Consider the following 20,740-nt stretch of genomic DNA (forward strand, 5'->3'; position numbering starts at 1 on the left):
CATCATATTTTGCTTTGGTTTTGATGCACCCAAATTCGAAGCTATCTCTTTAAAACCCTACCTTTTTATAAGGTATCATACTTTCATAAAACAAGTACATTTTCTTAAGTCTGTTTTTGATCCTAGTCAACGACGGGTACCTGTGCTAGTATATATATATATATATATATATATATATATATATATATAGCTAGTATATACACACACATATATATAAATATAAATAAAATATAAAATAAATAAAAATGCTAGTATATATAAATATAAAAATATATAAAATAAATAAAATGCTAATATATATATATGTATATATATATATATATATATATATATATATATATATATATATATTAGTGTCTATTGGTCCGTGCATTATTTTCAATGTATGCTTTAGCAAACAAATGTGTTATAGGTAATGATCATTTATTATGAGTTCCTTTACCGATATATTACCTATGCTTTGATGTGAGGGCACCCCTCTGATACTTATTTCTACTCCAAATTTCAAATTTAATATATCAGAGTTTAATTGAACTCATCGATATAAAAATACAGTAAATAGCTATAAAATTTCATATCAAACTGAGTATGTTTAAATGGAGAATCACTAATGGTTTTTACAAAATTTTACATTCATTCATTTCTGTATTTTCCTCGTGTTGAAGTCCGGACTACTTTAGTATAGATTCGGTCATTCCGTACCACAATATATATATATATATATATATATATATATATATATATATATATATATATATATATATATATATATATATATATATATATATACACATCTGGTTTTCATGAATACACATTTGTATTATTTGTTGTTATTTTTAGTCGTGACTAATAAATAGCGAAGTTGACCCGTGTAAATGTGTCACACGTGTGACATATGTAGGAAGATAAAAAGAAAACGAGTTGCAGATGAAAATGGAAAAAAAATAAGATTAAAAACTAATAATGAACACGTTGAAAAAATTGGAAAGGAAAAAATTGTTTAAACTTAGTTCTTCTTCTATGGCAAACGTCTGTGTTTTTTTTTTCGGTCTTGGGCAGCGATTCTCTCAGGTTTTTGTGTGTATCGGGTGTGTGTGTGTGTGTGTGAGAGAGAGAGAGAGAGAAAGAGAGGGAGACTTTATTACGTTTTGGTTGCGTATTCGTTTTTAGAGATAGCTTCCTTCTCTCCATTAGAAGCGAAAATCGTGGAATCTAGTAATTAAATAACTAAATTCAAGGCTAAAATGTATTTCGTTTTATAGTTGACACATCTGTAGCTATTACATTAAAAATAACTACTACTAGAAAAATAGAAAATACACAAAATAATACAAAAACAACAAAAAAAAAAGAAAACAATTATTAAGTAAAATAACAACTTGTTTGAAATTAGCGGCAAATAAATTCGATTAATTATAGAGTTGATTATACGACTTGGAGTTTAGGAGATTCGGTGGCTTTGAGCCAAACAGAAAATCGCTAAATCCGCTCAGCTATGACGAAAGTAATGAAACTGGAAATGATTGTGCATTAGGCCAAATATCTGAAGGCAGTTATAATGATATGCATACATACACATCGCCAACTCTCGTCTAGACAGTCGAGTTTCAACTTCAACATTACGCACTTGGCTATGTAAATACACTGAATAACTGTTACACAGTGAAATACACTGTATGTGCATGAGTAAACTATGCACATATCTTAGGTAGCTTTCCCTAATTAGCGAAATCAACAACTGCCACCAGCTTATAATGGGTTTCTGTTTGTGTTAACAAATAGAGATCTAAGACAACAATATTTTTCAATGAAATTTAGCTCACGCCGCTGGTCTAACTGCTTAAATGATGGCATTATTTACCATTCGTGTGAACAAAATAATGAAAATTATTACAGAAGCATAACCTCTTTATATTTTATAACCAATGTATCAACTATAAATAAACTTAATTACAAAAAAAAAGAAAGAAAGGATTATTTAAAATAATATTGGCCCCAAGAAAAGCCAAGTCAGTAATCAGGTAGGAAATAATTCGATAGGTCAGGATATGTAAATGTTTAGAACACGAATGTAGATTATGTTTGAATTAGAGGATTGAAATAAATTATTTTAGAGATTCAAAATCATAGAACATATTTATTTTAGGATACGTATGTACGTAATAATAAAAAAAACTCGGCGCATAAATTAGATATGAATATCAGTTTAAATGGAAAAGAGCTTATTATAATCGAGTCTGAATAGTAACTTACATACATTAAATACAACGTGAGTCTATAAATCTGCGTCCGTTTATTTAATTTCTATACATATTTTTCATAATCTAATATAACATTTTACGTTCCTATTGAGCATTGCTGAAGTAAATAATAGAAATTTATACAAAATATATTATTGCTCCTTATAATAATATGTGTCCATGCATTAAATTATGCACACACACACACGTATATATATATATATATATATATATATATATATATATATATATATATATATATATATATAAGAAGTCAAAGTATGCTCTTAGAATAATGATTCCAAAGCTATGAAGGGTTTTTAAGCATGAAACCGATGTTATTTTTTTGTATTTAATATTGTAATTTTTATATTTCAGAAGGGTCCTCCACTTTTGTTCAATAACACAGTATCGAAATGAAAATGGATATACACACTTATGTGCGCACGCACGGAAGTACACGCATACACACACACACACACATATATATATATCAATAAAAAAGAACGCAACTAAACACATATATAGAGCCATGTATCTATTCAACAAGAGCAAACATCAATCAGGAGCGCAAGTTAAGTGAGAACAGAAACCTCGGAGCCCAAAGTCCTCCCATCACAAGAAGAGAAACAATGATAGGCAAGAGAGACGCGACGTTCAGGGACAGCCACATTAACACTGAAATACAAATCTGGGACCTGAATATAATAAATTAGCCTGAATATAATAAAGAAATGTAAGATTTTCACCGCCAACCGCAACACGTTTCCTTGAATCACCATTTACTCTGGACGGAGACTGTATTTCTCAGAGGAACCTATATTTATTTATTAATTATATAAAAAAATATATTTTAATAATGCTTTGTCCTAAACAAGAACCCGAACAAAACTTTCCAAAACATCTCCCCTCCTCTGCCTTCAAGAACTTTCTTCTACTGTATATTTTTATTGTATTTTATTTCGTTTATTTTTTCCCACTTCGCTCTTTGTGTCTTTATATTTTTTCCTTATTTTTATATATACCCATCTTATTAATATGCATTCATTTACTTGTATTCCTTATACCTTAGTTATTTATTATTACTCTATAATTCTTTTTTTTTATCCATTTATCTCTTAATCCTTTGGATTTTTATCTCCTTATTCTACCTCCTCTTTATCCTCTATCTTCTTCACTTAAAAAAAGGATTCTATATTGTATTATTATTTATCTGCTCACATTTATAATTTTACTATTATTCCTAATAATTGATTTTAATTCAACTACTGCTATAACTTCAGATGTACCTTCTAAAATATACTGAAGTTGCATAAACCCCTATTTCAAGTAAACACCTTCCATAGCTAAACAGGTTAAGGCATATGGTTAAATAAGCATCTTCTTTCAATTAAAATAGCTTATATTCTCCCTGAGAGTTTTATCACACATATTGTATGAGAAATATAGCAAAGTAAGCACAAACATCACCAAGGACTATGCGAAGAATATGCCGAACTAACCTACAGATGCCACGCTATAAGCTCTAAAAGCGACAGCACTCACAATTGCAAAGAGACTCTTCAGAATCGAATCTTGTTAAATGTTATCAGAAGAGGAACGCCCAATAACATCACTTTCACAAGTGAAATGTTATTTTTACTTAAACATTCCCACAATCATTAAAATGATGAATAGTCTATGCGGGAGATCGTGAGGACATATCTGATAACGCAGGAGAGGTGTTCAGAATATAGAAACAAGCATCAGTGATTGTCTTCTCAGGCAGTTCTGAGAGAGAGAGAGAGAGAGAGAGAGAGAGAGAAATCTCCACCTTTTTCTCTCTCAAGGGGTCAAGATTAACAAAGTCCGTTACATTAATGAACTTATTGAAGGTGCACTGACCTCGTGGTGTAATTCTGTGTACAGTGATGACGTTTTAAATCTTCAACATGATTGTGCCACAAGACACAGATCAAATTACGAATACATGAGTGACGTAGAGACAATTGTTCGTCCTGGATCATCAACGAGAAATGACCCCGCCCCCTTATCACATGATCTTAACGCTCTTGATTATTCTTTGTAGACAATCCTAGAAAATGAAGCTTACTGCTTGTTAAAATATTGAAGATTTTAAGATGAAATTGAACAAATGCTGGGATAAAATAGCCTTAGATGTGCGCGCTGCTATAGATGATTTCATAAATGACTGCGTAGTGTAGTGAAAGCTAAAGGGAAGAAATTTGCATAATACTTGTTTTCTAATGAGTTATTTTGTTGGAATAAATCTGAGTTTTATTTTTGTAACATTATTTATTCCCGACATTATATATATATATATATATATATATATATATATATATATATATATATATATATATAGTACTTACTCACATAAAATTAAAATACGAACGTATTAATTTATGCGTAAACTTAAAGTATTTACTTCAAAAGTGTTCAAACTTAGGTAGAGCGCATAAGTCTGAAGAATCATAGAGTGGATGAAACGCGGAATATTCAGTGTAGCTTAATCGCCATATATATTTTATAAATTACTATATATGTATATATATATGTATATATATATGTATATATACATATATATACATATATATATAAATATATATATACATATATATATATATATGTATATATATATATATATGTGTGTGTAATATTTCGTGTACGACCTTTATAAAAAAGAATACCTGTAAATACACCAAGCCTCAATAACCACTATAGATTTATATACTACCAGTTTACAGGAGTCGTTATACTTTCATTTTTGTTTTTAAGTTTCTTTTTTAACTATTGTATCATTTTAACAAATTATTATTTTTAGTATAACGTGACAATTTAGACTTAATAATTACGGACACATTTGGTTATAATCTTATTAGGTAAACGAAATAACTATTAAGCTATTATCAGACTAATGGATTAACAAGTAGATATGTTGTCATCCGCGTGAGTCCCTTTTACATCAACTGCACATCCGTATTATCACACCTTTTTAAATCAGCACACAGAATTATATACACTTTAAATAAATACGTAATCATCCACTTCCGCACATATCTATCTATTTTAGAAACAAGGTTTCACTTTTCCTTGATCGATATTAGAAAGAAACAGGGTTCAAGAATTATTGAAACGTCGATTTCAAATTTAAATATCCATAATACATGATACAGATCTCTCTCTCTCTCTCTCTCTCTCTCTCTCTCTCTCTATATATATATATATATATATATATATATATATATATAAGTGAAACAGGGGGAATACGGTGAGGAAATCACCTTTTTCTTCACCCTATTCCCTTTTCTTCACTTTTTGTTATCAAGTAAGATCTTTGACTTACTTGCAGTTTCATCAAATACTTTTGCAAGCAAAATCCGATCCGGCATTTTGCTAAATCCCTCATGAGAAGGAAATTATTTCTTCGAAACTCCGTGGATTAATGACTATCCATTTATTTAGTGTTTCTTTTTCAAATTAAATACGTTTTTAACTCTTTTTCAGAGTGTTTTTTAACATGTTTTATTAACTATTTGCTCTTATACATATATATATATATATATATATATATATGTGTGTGTGTGTGTGTGTGTGTGTGTGTGTGTGTGTGATCGTGCGCGTGTGTGGTGTGTGTGGCGATGTCGTATGTATTAATATAGACATAATCCTCTACTGAATATTATATATTACGAGGAACAACTTGCCCTGTGGACTCATTCACAAAATAAAGTAAAAACGAAAAAATAATAATGATGATATCGTTCATCAAATTCCGTCTAGGATACTTTACGCTATTATGTGAACTGATATTTTGGCTTGACGATGAATGCCCTTCAAAATCGCTGCTGATTACTGTTTAGTAAAAAAAATATGAAATGATATGCGACGATTTTATATGGTACCTCCTCTTTTGTCGTAAACTTAACTCATAAATAAGAAAAAGTTAAAATAAAATGATGAGGTATACATGAATTAATGCCTTACAACAGAATTATATCTCCAGATGACATTCATTTGTTTTTTAGAAAGTACTTGCTGAGATTTTGTTATCTCCCTTAGCCGGTGTAACGTAAAATATTTACCTTTATCAATCATTCGTTTTTATCTATAATAGAAAAAAAAACTATTTTTAAGATCGAGTTTTTTTCGATTTTCAATATCAAATGAATCACTGTACAAAACATATCAAAGAGCATTGCCAGACTTATGAATTAGTTTTGTGTGAAATTTGCAAAAGATATGCTCAGCCGTTTCGCCACCTATAAGTAAAGAACTCACACACGCACCCAAAGTGATTTTTACATATTAGTAGATAGAGATAAACATAGAGATAGAGATAAATATATGAGTTAGCTTTATCGTTTACTTATTTATTGTTACAGTGAAATGACGCATTTTTCATTACTTTATGTGTAAGAAACATATGGGTATTTTGTAAATGAATACATCTATTTAGGAGACTTGCACACACTGCACATGCCCACACAGATTTGTACCCAAAATACAAAACTCATCTGTCAAAAGCATCGAGTTGCAATCGTATTTCATTTGTAGATCTTTGGCGGATCGATTTAAAAACATGTACAAACCCAATTGATGTTATTATAATTTTACATGTCTTAAAACATAATGTGTTAACATCACGGAGTTAGCTCACTTCTCTAGTTTTATATATTTGTATTCTTATCCAAAATATCTTATTACAGCTGTTCAGACAGAACTTCAAGATTCACTTTCAATAGTGGTAAGTGGTAGACTTAGATACGGTGAAACTAAAGGTTTATAATAATCTCTTCCAGTCTTTAGTAGAATTTCGACAGAGACGTGTAATTCTAAAAGTTTGGGCATTGTAAAGTTGTTTACTACTAATGAAAACGTCCTGCTATTGCTTCTAGTTATATTATTGTTGTATATAGAACATTACGTATGTTACAATTTCCATCAATCGAGTATTCATTTTTCATTATAAAATCGCACCTGTTAGTTCCTGTTACCTTAAGTTAGTTTTCGTTTTTTTTTTTGTATTATTTGCATTTTCCTGTTGTCCTACAGCATGAATATCTAATTCTGAGAGCTTTTCTGCGAACGTACTTATTCAGAAGATTTCTTGTACTTAAATGGTTTCTTATCATTACAACGAAACTAAATATTTTTTGCGTTAACTAACATATTTTTTCTAAGATTAAACCAGATTTTGTTATCATACGTTATACTTGCTATGTTTATTATATTTCATTTAATGTCTTTACGAAGTTGACATCCTTCATGATAGTCACATTATCTAGTTTTATTAAGGGAATGAAATTATATTTACTTTATAACATTAGGTATGTGTTTAAATATAGACCATGATGTCTACATTTGCTTAAATATAATATAGACCATGATGTGTTAAATGTTTATATATGCCCTGCATAAGAGAAGGATATGGAAACTCCGGTAACCAAATCGAAGATTGTCATCCATTCATATTCTGACTATTATTATCAAAAGTTTTTACCTTCTATTTCTATTTATTTGGTAATAAACGTTCAAAGATAATTATTATGATAATCAAAATCATTTTGATTTTCCATTTAAAATGTCTATTATTCATCGAAATAAATATATACCAATTTATGTGTAAAGGAAAAGTTTTGCAAAATAATAAAAACATACAAATGTAATTAAATGAATTATTTTGACATATTGACAATTCTATTTGGTCTGTTTTTTTTTGGTTTTTTTTATTTATTTTAGTTTTAGTTTTATTGTGTTACATGCCCGCGCCGGAAGTACCACGAAATCATTTGTGTAAGGAATATGCATACCTAGTCACGGTATGGACGACATAACATAGAATATTTATAGATGTTCTACAAAGTAACGTAAATAAAATATAATGAACCGGCCATCGTGTTAAATACCCAGGATATATTTACTGATAAATCCTTTTGAAAAGAACGGGTGCTCTTTTCATGTAAGAAACAACAGAAAAAAATTATCGGATTTAATAAAAGGTGGTCTACATTGAAAATAATGAACGTGACACAAACATGAGAAGGAAAAATAAGCATAATCGATTCTTTAAATATACAGCATCATTTAGATGTTTGAAATGTGTGTTTTTTTTTTCGATCATACACAGGTCTGTCAATTTAAGCAAAAGTCAGATAATTTCATTGAAAAAAATATATCGAAATAAAACGCTCTTAACGCGTGGTTGTAGCGGTAATTCTATACTAAGGAGGCGTTTCAGGTGGTCATACATGGTTAAATAAAACTCCACCTGAAATAGATATTGAAGCTGATGTGCAAATAATGCTTGAGAACCATCATTCTGATAAATGCTGTGGGTGCATATCCTTACTAATAACACAGCATTCATCACTTGCAGACAATAAATATATATATATTGCTACATTTTTGTATCTCATCGTGTAGATACGGTTAGCACAACAGATATACAGCTATTTTGGTGTGTAAACATATACACTGATTAAACGTTTTCGAAGTAAAAATTATATTTTCTTTATCATGAGGATATATGTTTTACAATTGGGCGTCAACAATTTTTCATTAGGTATGTATATATCTATTTGAATGTAGTGGGCTCACCTCTTAAAAATATTGCCACAAATTTCTATTTTTAAATTAAAATGTTTCAGATTTGCATTGGATTTTCTCCATAATCATCAACTACACATTTAAGTAACTTTTTTTAAATTTCATTTTTTAACTCTTAAAATTTTAGGCATTTTCTAGAATCCAAACTATTTAATGGAGTTTGATCCAAATTTGAATAAGTATTTTCAACATAAATTTTATTGCGATTATATTTAGATTCTAATTCTGTAAAAGGATATGGAAGTGACGGGAAATAAATTCTGTTCGGAAATTGATTTTACCAGTCCTGTGACAGGTAAGTTTATAGTGCATTGTGCAATGCAATCTTTTGATGTCGATCAGTAAATAGTATTTGATTTGTTACTGTTTATGTTCGTTTAATCGTTCTTAATAGAACTAAATTCCGTTATTAACCTCGTAATCCCCGGGGTCTAGAGTAAAAAAAAAGATGTGACAGGTGCCAGTGTCACTAATCTACACAGGGCGAAGTCACCATCTATGTACATAGGAGCACTGCAAATAAGTCGCCTGGTCCTCTTTGCATATGTTGTTGTTTATTGTTGAGTTAGAACAACACCATATGCAAATAATAAATAAAATATTTATCAATATTCAAATTTTATTTTTAGCTGCAATATTTTAAGTCTAAAAAATTCTTATTTTTTACTTTACTAGAATATCTTGTTCTTTACTTTTCCAGGTTGAATTTCTTGTCCTTTACTTTTCCAGGTTTAATAAAATCTTAAGAATATTACTTTTCATGCGCGCATTTTTCCATATAATCCATGATTTTTCCAGGCATTGCTATTGTATTAATATATAAATTTATAATATTTATTAATGATTGTCAAAAAAAAAATTAGCTCTCAAACACACATTTATGCAATAGTTATCATTCAATCACAGTAGTTCCGAGCCAGGGTCTCTACCGTGACTGCGGTTCATGAATTCGTGATCTGTATAGAGCGTAAACTAACAAAAAAGAAGATTGCACCCGGTGTCTTTTTAGATATTGTTGGAGCTTTTGACAACATACCCTTCAGTAGTATGTTCAAGTTGCTACGAGAACTCAATGTGCCACCAGTACTCATCCGATGGATTGAGTATATGGTGAGGTACAGAACAGTTCAAGTATAACTACTGAGGGCAACTGTTAAAAGGGAAGTAGTTAAATGAAACCCCCAAAGTGGGATTTTATCACCTTTACTATGGAACTGTATGCTGAATCCTCTTTTAAAGGAGTTTAAAAATAGGAATATTTGTGCCCAGGCTAATGCTGATGACACCACAGTGCTGGTCGCTGGTTCAAAAGCATCATTTTTCAGATGCATTGCCAAAATGGCATTAAATATTCATAATAAATGGTCTAATCGAAATGAATTAGAATTCAGTAGCCGTAAAACAGAAATGGTCTTGTTTACATATAAAAGGTATTGTCAACTTGGTGACCTTTTTCTGAGTGGACAGAAATTGAAACTTTCGCAGGAGGCAAGGCTGTTAGGCGTAATCCTGGACAGTAAGCTAACCAGGAAAAGCCACATAGAAAAGATTTCCTCCAAGGCGACTGCAGCCCTTATGCAATGCAAACAAATTGTGGGAAAAACCTGGGCAGTTAACCCGCATGTAATGAGGTGGATATACATTGCTATGGTATGCCCCATTTTGCCGTATGCATGTGTTTCCTGGATCCGCGGGACAGAGAAACTGTACTTGAGGAAGAAACTCCAGAAGGTACAAAGACTTGCTTGCTTAATGACTTCTTCAGCATATCCGAGCACACCTACTGGAGCATTGGAGATGCTGTTGAATATCCCTCCGATTAAAGAATTCCTGAAGGCAGAAGCGATATGGGGATCCTATAGAATAGATCTCATGGGTCTGTGGTGGTCAAGATCTGTTGGAACTACTGGAAAAACAAAGAGTCACATGGATTTGTGTAATGAGGCTAGGAAGGAACTACCGCTCTTGCATGTGCCGGGTGACCTTATGACTAAAACCAGATCATTTGAAAAGCATTTCACATGTATGGTTTATGACAGAACAGGCGCAAGAGATTATGAAAAAGAGCTGGAAAGCAATGTAATCAAATGCTATACTGATGGATCTAAAATTAATGATAGGATTGGTGCGAGTGTTTATATAGAATACTCAAACCACCTCACCTGTCAAAAATTTTATCTTGGTAAACTGAGGACGGTCTTCCAGGCAGAAGTCTTCACCATGCAGGTATCATCGGATACAACACCAAACACCAGTCATGAGCTGGCACCATTGGATGTGGTACCAAACACCACCACCGCCTTCACTGAAGAGCAGGATCTCAGACCTATGTCTGACAAGTCAGCTCTAACATTCGGTAAACATCACGACAAAAACCGAAGAAGAAGGAGAAATAGCGCATGTTTAAGGCTTTTGAATCTGAGGTTCTGATCATGGAAGAGGTTCAGCAACAGGAAATAGCTATCCTTTCAGATAGTCAGACAGCTATTAAGCATTGGAGAATAGTATGGTAAGATCCCAAACCGTACTGTGCTGCATTGAAAATCTAAGCCATCTAGGAAAAGAAAACCGCCTATCTATTTCCTGGACCCAGTCAAGAAGGGATACAGCGCAATGAGGAAGTGGATAAAATGACAAAAGAGGGATCAGAACTTCTAATAGAGAGCCCTGAACCCTTTGCTCAAGTCCCGTATGCTATCTTTCTTTCTAGCATCAGAGAGTGGTCTACGAAACACCTAAAGGAGGCGTGGAACAAAAGGATAGACTGTAAAAAGACAAAGGATAACGTTGGTTGGGTATCTACCTGACTATGTAAACGTATCCTAAGTCTCACCAGACAATAAAAAGATCTGGTAAATCAGATCCTTACAGGGCACTGTAATCTCGAGAAACACAAGAAAATCATAGATCTGGCATCATTACCCACGTGCCCGAAATGTGCTGATGTATGAAACACCAGAACATCATGTATCTGTGTGTAAAGGTTACAAAGGACTTTGATTAGCACACCTAAGCTCAACAACACATTCAATCAGGTCAGTGGTTGATAGGCTGAACATTATTTCTTGGCTACATATACTGCTACATATCTCAAGCAGGCAGCAAGACTTGTAGAGTATAATTGATATCCAGTTCAAATAAATAACCTACAGTGAATAATCGCAATGGCCTATTTACAGGCCTTCGCGAAGTGTCTGTAAGGACCAAAACTTTATAGGAAAGTCCTTCAGACACCACTGGTTAATAATAATAATAATAATAATAATAATAATAATAATAATAATGATATACGTTGAGTCCAAGCCTATAAATTAAGTTCAAGCCCATTGTTTTAGTCCAAACATAGAATTTTTCACATTTTTTCCATGAACAAAAGTACAATGTCAGGCAATTTGGCAGGAAATTTTGTATGTCTTTTTGTGATTGTATTGTCACTGATTTCTTCCCAAAAGTCATTTTCACTTTTGATCAAAGCAGTGTTATGTCCTGCTCTGCAGTTGGTCCTCTATGAATGACAGCAGCTTTCAGAGAAAAATTATTGCCAAAGATTTGCTGCTTCTTTGAACTGAAGTTCATCACGTCACACTTGATTCTTTCTTCAATATTAATATTTAGATTGATTAAAAAGCTATTGATTTGAATAATAAGATATTTGAATTCAGGTGGGAATTCAATTCTTGAAGTAACTTCATGTTCTGAATTGAGAGATCATGTATCACAATTTTTCAGAAGAGAACTTTTCATGGTTCGATTAATTAAAAATTTGAATTGCTGAGGACCATTTTTTGGTTGCAATAGCAATTCTTCTTTTCCATCAATTGGAAGTTGCACTTGTCTCCCACAACCAGGACTTATGTTGCAGTTGCAAATTTGATTTGTAAAATAGTTGCAATTTTGTTGATGCAATCTAATGCATCTGGCAGTATCAAATTTGGCAAAGATAAATTTTTGTTGAAAATCCCTTTCAAAATTAAGATACATTTATTTCCAAAATTCATGAGCACATTGTTGATTTCCATCATTGAATCTTCCACCAATCAAGTGGTTGAATGATATATATATATATATATATATATATATATATATATATATATATATATATATATATATATATATACAAGCAGAACTACCCGTCGTTGATTGGGTTCAAAAACGGGCTACAGAAAATGGACTTTGATTGATGAAAGTATGATAGGTTATGAAAAGGAGGGGGTTGTAAAGAGATAGGTTTTAATACTAAAAATTTGTACCCTAAGCTTAATATGATGAAAGTAAAGATAATTTTCGCGAAAATATATTTTTTTTATATCAACTTTGTTTTTATTCGTAGCCAAGAGTGACCAACAAAATGATATTTCTTTACAAAGAGAAAATGTTATATATATATATATATATATATATATATATATATATATATATATATATATATGTATATATATATAAATATACAAGAAATAAATGTTACCATGGTCAATAAAAGTTACTTTTATGGTAGAAAGTTCATTGGTTTGTATTTTTAAGTAGTTTGTAATTTTTTTTAATTCACGAACTGGTTTAAAAATCAAAATGGCGGCGACTTTGAAAAGGAGAGCCCTGTGTTCAATTTGAAGGAGGTGCACCTGAGCATTCTGTGTTAACAATTTAGAGGGTTCCTTCAACGTAAGGAATATTTATAAACATATTTTATTTTTTTCCGTTATTTTGTGCTTGAGGAATATTCGATTATGGCATGTGTAGTTTATATAAAAATTGATTTAAGTAGTTATCGCCTCAAATTTCGTTTAAATTTCAGTTCGCTTAATTTTTTTCAAGTAAAGAGCACTAAAAGCTATTTCAAAACAAAAAAAAACATGAACTGAACTTTTATTGACTATGGTAACATTTATATCTTGTATATTTATTTTTTCGGGTAGTCGTTTGTTGGCTTTTCTGCTAAACACTCTTACTAAATAATATCGACGAAATATCGAAAAACAAAGAAACCAAAGCAGTTTTGAAAAATAATGAAGCTTTACTTACTTTAGAAAAATAACCCGAAACACAAAGTTGGATATTAAAAAAAGTAAACCCGTAAGTACTTTGGTTTTTTAAAGCAAAGAATCGATATAAATATGAATAAGAAGAAAATGGCGACCTTTTCAAGGAGAACACTTCTTTTCATTTGTCAGTATTGAACGGTGTAGTATTGCGCCGTCGGATTCAGGGTTGTACTATTCAATGTAAAGAACACACAGAAAGGGTTGTAATCAATTGAATTCCTTCTAGTACACTGACAAAAAAAGCTTAAACAGATATATAAATAAAAATAAAAAGTTTATGTAAATGTTTTTAAAAAGACACGTAATCACGTGAGCAGGATTTTTCATTCTACTGACACGATAAAAAGTAACATTCTTATTTTTTATTATTTATCTATTAATCTATTTTCGAAAGAGTGCCACGTGCAAGTGGAGAAGGAACAAATAGAGTTATGCAAAATTTGTGTCGAGAATTGTCTTAAGTTCCGACTTTTTTCTTTTGGCTATCACTTTAATAAGAACTTGAATTTATGAGGTGAATTTATTCGACACAATATGATTAAACTAAAAAAGATAAAAGCTAACGAGAATTAAGATTCAAGTTAAAGTCTTATTGTGGACCCTCGCCCTTTTTAAAAACCTTGTTAAACTTTGTGACATATTTACATTCTATGGAGGTCAGGCGCGAACGAACACCCCATAATTTTATTATGCCATATTTCTTCAAACTGATATATAATTGTCAAAGTATACTTACACAAATAGATATGAAAAGTCTTTGTTAAAGTTTGTGCTATATTTCCCTGGAGTACAGGCGCGAACGCAGGCCCCATAATTGTATTATACCATCCCTATTTAAGTTGAAACATACTTATCAAAGTATTCTTATGTAAATCTATATCAAAAACACTTGTAAACGTTTTTTTTTTCCATTTTTTATTTCCATACTTTTGGGGCCAGGTGCGAACGCAGACACCACAATTTTTATGAACCAACGTTCTGCCAGATCAAACATACCCATTCCTGATCCTAGATACATCTTCTATCATTATATGTAATCAGTTTTTTTTAAATAGTCCACCATATAGGAGCCTATTCGTGACCACATACACACACAAACCCTACACACACAACCGTTCAGATTTATACATATATATATATATATATATATATATATTGGTGTATTTAGTCTGGATTTTTACATTAAAGCAAATATAATTAAATGCAAGGAATATACTTTGCTTTATGATTCTTTTTTATTTTTTCGATTTTCCGTATAATCTGTTTTATATCAAAATGGAAAATATTAATGAAGGTTTTAGACGTCAGATTTTCTTCCACTTTCTTTTCCTCTTTCATGTCACGTGTTCGAGCCTGCCTGGCTACTTCCAATTTTATTTGCTCAGCAAACACCTCCAAACTCTCAGGCAAAGCCGCACACACACACACACACACAGACGTTCAGCTTTATATATATATATATATATATATATATATATATATATATATATATATATATATATATATATATATATACTTCAGAATAAAGTTCTCCAACAAATCAACCGGTAAAGAAACCTGTGATTATAGGTCTTACAAAACATTATTGGCAGTAATATTTTATAAAGACAATTCCATCTAAATAAGAATTGCTCAATATACAAGCTAGAGCCAATAATATATATATATATATATATATATAAATTTAAAGGAGATTAGAACAATAGTCTAAAGAGCTGAGTGTATTTTAATGTAACAGTGAAATTACTAGTTTAATTAAAATACAGGAAATAGAAAGTGCTCGTTGTAATTTAGATATATAATAAGCTCGATAGTTAAATGTCCTAGAGCTAATTCAATATTAAGTAATGTGATTTATAATTTAAAATTTAAAAATCAAATTTTAATTAAATTAAAAATCCGTTTCATAAGAAGGAACAACAACAAAATCAATTATCTGTACGATCGTTTCGGAAAACAATGCTTTTTATTGTGCTATACATCAAGTTATGTAGAATAATTATATATAGTTTTTTGGTAAGCAAGGTCTCCTCATCAGGATTTTTGATTTAATTAAAATTTGATTTTAAATTATAAATCACATTACTTAATATATATATATATATATATATATATATATATACACATACTATGTATACACGTATGTGCGTATTTGTGTGCGTTTAGATAAAAAGTGAACGACAAATAGAATTATTGTGATTCGACATATTTCAATAAGAACTTTATTGGAAACCTGTAACAGATTTGTGTCCAGTTATTTAATAGATATTCTGAAAGGTTTTCTTTAATGAAAATCTTAGTAGCGCAATGGAAGCGACTGTCACACACACTCGTTACCCTACGATCTCATACCCACGCCTATCTTACATACAGACACAAATGCAGATATTTACATGACAAAACAATGCATCAAAGTAACAGACAGTTTGTCCAGCGGAAATTAATTGTTCAAACCTTTTGATAGAAAGTTTAGATTCTTCTTATTAATATTTAATCGACACAGAATTTTCTGTGGAAGGTTGTAGTGGCATAATAGGTGCAGATGAAGATTATGAGATCGAACAATCGGGTACAACTCTTTAATAGGTTATAGAATAGACAGATTTTTCAACCCACCCGACATTTTATAGGTGAAATGCACGAATGATCAGTTAAAAAGTATCGCTTATTAGAGTCATTTACAACATACATTCAATTCTTCAAATGCAAAGTTTACCCTCGCTGTAGAACGGATGGCTGCCTCCTTAGCATCAATCACCTTCGGACCAGGGCCAAAATTAGACAAGTTACCATCAAAGACTTAATGTTCGCTGATGATGCGGTGATAGCATTTCACATTGAAGAAGGATTTCATAGACTCATCGACAAGTTTTTTAATGTTTGTAAGAATGCAACCTCACTATGAACATGAACACAAGCCAGGGTATGAGTTAGGGAACCCGATCCTTTCCCATAATCACTAGAAATAGGCAGTTCTTCCAATATCTCAGGTCTATAGACTCAGATAACCAATCTTCCAATATGAACTAATCAATTGCATCTACAAAGAATCCACCACTCTTGCTAAATTGACAAATGGAGTGTGAGAGGAAAAACATATCACTATCTCCATAAACGTGTCATTAACGTCATTTTGTACTTAAGCGAAGCATGGACAACGTACAACCACAAAGAACGGAAACTGAACAAGTTTTTTTATGCGTAGTCGTCGGTGAATTCTCGAAATTTCTTGGAGGAACGAAGTTACAAATAATGCTGTGTTTGTAAGGACTGGTATCCTTTCCATGTTCACCCTATTTAGCCAAAGACACATACGCTTGGTAGGCCATGTGCACCGCATGGACAATGGGCGGATCCTAAAAAACATTGTCTATAATGAACTTACTACTGGCACAAAAAATACCGACGTCCTCACCTTCGCTATTTCGATGTGTGCAAACGCAACATGAAAGCATGTGATATTGACCTTACCAGTTGTGCGCTCGAAGCTAAATTCCGCAACATCTGCAGACAGACTAAAACCAAAGACCTTATCACTTGGGGAAAGATACATCGCAAAAATGGGGGAGACCAAAAGTGTATTTTGTTTCCTGGCCTTCATTATACCATCAACACGACGCACCAACGTCTACGAATACAAGATTATCAACTGAAAAAAAATAAATATGACTTTATTGATATTTATCGTAATAAAAATAAAGAATTTTCATAAATATACAATAAGTGTGTGTGTGTGTGTTTTGCTTTAAACATTCTCTCATTACTTTTGGGTCCTGGATATGACCTTAAACTATATCCAATGGTGAAACACCAGCTTGCGGGCTTTGGGGAGTGTGGAGCAACCCTTTAATTACCATTGCTCTCAGGTCCACTCTGACGGAGAGTGGTAGGTTCCCAACTATGGGTAAAATAGAAACCGACTTGAAAACAACAAATATATTCTATTAAAACATCTTTCTTCAAAATCTTTGGACTCCGTATTAAATAACCTGAAAAGGGTTGATATGCCGTAAAACAAAAACAACCAACCAACCAACGCGTTACTTTTATTGTTTGACCCCATCCCAGTTTCAATTTTAATGCCTCATCATTTTTATCCGTTTATTTTTACAGGTGTTTACATTATTGAGTTTTGCCAATGGTTTCAGTTTTCTTTCTCTTTTTTCTCTCTTACACACACACCCACACCCACACCCACACACACACACACACATAAATATATATATATATAATATTTTAATTTATATAGACAAGTATAACATAGTCTCTACACCGAACAGGCTGATGTATTGCACAAATTTGTTTGCAAAGACCACACACACACACACACACACACACACACGCACACACACACACACACACACACATATATATATATATGAGGACGGTTCTAAAAGTAATGCCTCCTTCCACACAAAAAGAACATAGGATATTGCATAGTGTATTGTTACGATGAATGACCTTATGCATCTATGACCTTAAAATATCTGTTGCAGGTGTTGACTGAATGCAATCCCTATTATAAACGAGGGTTAGAATAATATATATATATATATATATATATATATATATATATATATATATATATATATATATATATAATATGTTAGTTCTCCATTTTCCAAGTATCACGTTTCCTCCGTCCATAATTTTTATATGTTTTCCAAGGGTAACCATTACAATATTGTTTCGTTCACGGTAACAACTCTACACAATTATTTCTTTGTTGCATTTTTACTCACTTACTTATCAGATGTTCACATTAAAAACGGAAAACACACAATTCTAAGCAACTTACATGGTTCATACAACGGACACACTCTGCCATTTTTTCTCATTACAAAAATTACGATTATACTGTATTTATCTAAACTAATTTAAATCCTTTTCGTATTTTAGTGAATTACGGCTTGGATCGATTATAATCGATATTTTTTTCTATTCCGACAATGGATTGGTTTTCAAACGATTTGCTTTCAGGAAATGTTTCATATTGGTTGCGATGCTAACTTATATGTATAAAGTGACACCCCTGGTAAAATCTATATGTTGAATTTATATATTACTAGTATGGCTACCCGACGTTGCTCGGATGGATAGATGTGATAAACTAAGGCGATTGAGCAACCAACTCCTAAAAAATGCATCAATACAAATAGCAGGGTGTACCAAAATGAGCGCAAAAAATAACCGTAGTAGGCAGGTAAGCTCGAACCTGAACGCGAAAGAGGAAGAGAGGGGGAGCCAATGCACTTTCTCGGCCACTGCGGCATAAGAAGTTACGAGCGTTCAAAATAACGTTTTAGAAACGTACATTGAGATTAGTAGACGTATGACTTGCAAACATGTAGACGTAAAAACTAACTCCTCCTTGCAATATATATATATATATATATATATATATATATATATATATATATATATATATATATATATATATATATATATATATATATTTTTAAAAAAAACGGCCCAGTTACCCAGCAAATAATTAATATTTTCAACCAATTTTTAGATATTTTTTATCCGCGAGATCGCGTTTTCGAATGATATCAATTTTGTCATGTTCCACTGCGCCTGTAAAAAGTTTTTAGCAGACATACAAACACAAACAGACAGTTTTACTTTCATATATCGAGGGGTACCCGGCGTTGCTCGTGGGTTTTTAGGTGTGTGCGGTGTTAAATAAAAAAGAAACCGGGGGGATCTAAGCCGCGATCAGCCAGAATGAAGCATTGTTTTAAGCGAATAAGTGAAAGATGTTTGAAAGACGACGATGACGATGTAAGCATAGTTATAAGCGAAGTAAGAAAAGAAAACAACGTTTTAATTAAGCGGGGGGTAATCAAAACGTCGAAAAAAACACAAAAAAATAACGTAAGGCAAACGAACGATGAGAACAGTTCCGAACATGTGAAAAATGGCTTAAATAAGCCTGTTTTGATATTAAAATTTAAAAAATCGGTGGGTACCCGGGTGTTTTGGGTGTCGCTAAGAATAAGCTTAGTAAAAAAAAAAAGAAAACAGGAAAACGAACGTTACGTGAAAAATGGCTTAAATAATACAGGGTTCAATATTTAAATTTAAAAAATTGAAAAAAAACCATCTCACACCAGGGTTCGAACCCAAAATGTTTAGATAATGAACCAAGGTCTTAACTCCCTGATCTAAAGCGACGTATATAAATTTTGTTCTGTTTTCCAACTATTTAAAGTAAATCAGGTAACGACGTCATGCGTTGTTGCCCTCTCCCCGTCGAAAATTGTCGATTTCGGGGTGAAAAGTTAACGTTTCTCTCTCTCTCTCTCACTCTCTCTCTCTCTCTCTCTCACTCTCTGTGTTCGTCTCTCTCTCCCTCACTTCGTCTTCCTTACACTAAAGAGTGTTACTAAAAAAGAAAATGGCGTCTGGCTATCTATTTTTTTGTAAAAACGTCGATCGTTAATATTTTTTGTAAGCGTATTTGTTTTTACTTCACATTTTTTACTTATTATTTTTCGTTTAACTCTCGTATCTAACCATTTTTAACGTGCTTATAACTTTGGTAACGTTGTACTAGCGTAGAAGTTCATAGTTTAGCTTGTGTGAGAGTTAAAAAATTTTTTACCGATAACAACAATGTTTTTAAATTCAGACTGTCATAACAGATTGCTGACGTCAAGATCACATGACATGATTCAGCGGGTTTTAAATACAAGTTCACCCAAAATAAACGGCCCCGTGTACACTTTATGTAGAAGAGTTGGCGCCCGTATTTTTTAGGGCAGTTATAAATCGATTTAAAAATATGTAATGTTTAACATTAAAATGTCACTTTTTAAGCTCCCCTGCAGAAAATCGATCACTTGACGC

This window comes from Euprymna scolopes, chromosome 1, assembly GCF_053919585.1.
Source record: "Euprymna scolopes isolate OS-2025 chromosome 1, ASM5391958v1, whole genome shotgun sequence".
NCBI classification, from domain to species: Eukaryota; Metazoa; Mollusca; class Cephalopoda; order Sepiida; family Sepiolidae; genus Euprymna; species Euprymna scolopes.